We start from the raw sequence: 2,714 nt of genomic DNA on the forward strand, positions 1-2,714 counted from the left end.
ACACACACACACACACACACACACACACACAGGCTGAAGTGTTTCCATGTGTTTGCCTGGGTAAGTATATCATGAGGTAGTTGTATCTAAACATTGATCTGCCCTCTTTTTTCCTCCAGCCTACAGTACAGACAGTATCATAGACAGTGGTGGAAGAAGCATTCAGACCCTTTGCATAAGTAAAAGTACCAGTACAACAATGTGAAAATACTTCATTACAAGTAAAAGCACAGAGATTATATCAGAAAAATATCATAAAGTATCAAAAGCAAAAGTACTCATTCTGCAGAAAGAATTGAATGATTGTGATACATAATGCTGGTTGAGGTGGAGCTAGTTTTAACTATTGTATACAGTTGGGTAGTTTGTAAAGTGCTTTCCAAATTAGGGGATTGGGATACTCCGAAGGTTCACAAGATGAATCTGAGGGGGCGTGAGATAATTAATGAGGCAGGAAATAAGGGCTCCTGCACTCTGCCTGCTTGGTGAGAGCGTGGCGTTTCTGTTCCGTGATGTGTGGCGTTTTCTGTTTTTTTGCACACTAGAAATGTGTTCGACGCGGCACGGCTGCTGCTAGCCTTGTCTGTACACATGTATGTTTCCCATTGATAAAATTAAGTAAACTTCAACTTCATCGGCTCTATTTTTTAGCATGCACACGTTCTTGGCGCCGCTCGAGCCTCACGGGCAGTGTGCAGGAGCCCTAAGAAAAGTTCTGGTAACAAAGAAGGTACAACAAAGAAGTACAAGCATCACGTAATTGTAATTTGCGTAAATGTTTTTGTTACTTTCCACTACTGGTGTGAAAGACCTCTGAGAGTATGTCATGAATACAAATTAAAGATTATGTTTATTGTCAACGAGAAATTAATGGTGTTAAATTCTCATGGTCTGTGCCAATCTCCACACGTTAATCTGCTTTGGGATAAATGCATCACATCACATGATTATTTCTGACTGTGTTTTGGTCACTGCTTCGTAGTGACTAAGCCTTATCTAACAAAGCCAGCGGACTGCCAGTTGGCAGATCTACTCACTGACAGCAGGTTGCTGCAGCGTTGCAGGTGAAATCAGAAAAGCTGAATGATGTACTGGAACCAATTGTTCTGTCATTTTCCCCTGCTATGCTGGTTGCAGGTGGGTAATACTGCAGTTACAGGTGATTGATTTTGTGTGTTTGTGTGTGTGTGTGTGTGTGTGTATGTGTGTGTGTGTGTGTCCGCATTTGTCAACACTTAAAAGAGGATATCCACTGATTTTCCCCATCAAAGTCTACAGGTTTTTGAGAGTACTGCGGCATACATGAAAGAGTTGTGTAAGTCCTCTTTTGGCCCCTGAGGGAGCTGTGTGAAATATCATAAATTACCTCAAGTGATGTCACATGAGTCAGCAGCATCGGTTGCAGCTGAAGACTACAAGTTTGAAAATAAAGGAGTTAAAAATAAGTGAGCTTACGGGACCTTTTGTGGGCCTGCTCCTCATCTCTGGTTGAGGCTAGCAGCTTGCGGCTTTAGCCGCTACTGGCATTACACACCCGAATCTCCAACTAAACTGTTGGTGGTCAAGTTGCGTTGTGTTTATTGTAATGCATAGAATAAAAAAAAGACAATATTTTGGTTCTGCTGCATTGATTCTTGACCATTTAAAAAAAAGAAAAGAAAAAAAACTGTCCACCACATCAAGTGGAAGTAAGAAATTTGAGCTTCTTGTACATTTAAAACGCAAAACTTTAGGCAGGTTCATTGCCCTTGAGTCTTGAACTTGACAGGAGGGTCTGGAAGTCTTCCAGGAACAACAAATCCTAACCTATTTAGTGCCTTTTCCATTGTTGGTTTCACAACTACTGTAGCCTAGGATATCAACTCTGCCTGTCACTGAACCCTTGGCTCTAGTCGGCTTCAGATCTCTTCCAGTCAACCCCAGCTAATTGTGTGTGAATGAGATTAGGCTACACGGTGACACATAATGGAGCCAGGAAATCACTGCCTCTGCTCTGACCACAAACTGGCGGAACAAACATAACTCTAAGAGACAGTGCCAGAGAGACAAAAGGGATAGTATGAACAGGCATTACTAACAACACATACTACGGACCAGCAGACATACAAACATTGACCACGGGAGGAAGAATGATTGATTTCAGATGATGCCAGTATCAAAGATCAGAAAAGGCCAGCACTAGGCTTTCTAATGAGTTCAATGGAAACGTCAGCAAACTGATACGGTGGAAAGGAACCTCATTGCGTTTGTCTTTGGGCACACTTGTCAATCCATGACAGGACCTTTATGTGATTCCTTTAAGGAAAGGCATGCGCAGGCAGGGAGCAGAGAAGCCCATTTATCATCGGGCTAACACAGGGCAATGTGTGAATAGAACATGTTACTCTGGTTTAATTTGTAACGTAATACAAATACGTTAAGATAAGGAGCTTATTCACGGTGTAAGGACAGATAAGGTTTGACAGCCTGGATTAGTTGGCTTGGAAATGTATGCTGCTCATTAATCAGTCCCTTCAGGATTTCGCAGACTTTTTGGAGATTGTTGCGGCCCAAAATGGCTGATGTTGCGGGAGCTAGAGAAAGTTGCGATTTTTTTTTTGTGTGTAGTTCTTTAAAAATAAAAATAAAACTTGTTTTGGGAAGAATAAAACTACTCTAGGCTGAGTTTTCCTGGGAACTTTACCAAAAAGGCTCAGGATGCTGCAAATGTTGGT

At 41.7% G+C, this 2,714-nt stretch overlaps 1 protein-coding gene and 1 long non-coding RNA gene across 6 annotated transcripts in view; one reads left to right on the top strand and one right to left on the bottom strand.

Moving 5' to 3' along the window:
• The window catches only part of LOC116704505 (uncharacterized), a 20,682-nt gene extending 19,239 nt beyond the window's left edge, over positions 1–1,443 (bottom strand). Inside the window, exon 1 of the long non-coding RNA XR_004335697.1 lies at positions 1,367–1,443. This is a non-coding gene — a long non-coding RNA (uncharacterized LOC116704505). The remainder of the gene's footprint in view (positions 1–1,366) is intronic.
• The window catches only part of garnl3 (GTPase activating Rap/RanGAP domain like 3), a 63,089-nt gene that overhangs the window by 2,436 nt on the left and 57,939 nt on the right, over positions 1–2,714 (top strand). The gene's annotated exons all lie outside the window — the stretch shown is intronic.

Source organism: Etheostoma spectabile, chromosome 16 (assembly GCF_008692095.1).
Source record: "Etheostoma spectabile isolate EspeVRDwgs_2016 chromosome 16, UIUC_Espe_1.0, whole genome shotgun sequence".
Taxonomy (NCBI): Eukaryota; Metazoa; Chordata; class Actinopteri; order Perciformes; family Percidae; genus Etheostoma; species Etheostoma spectabile.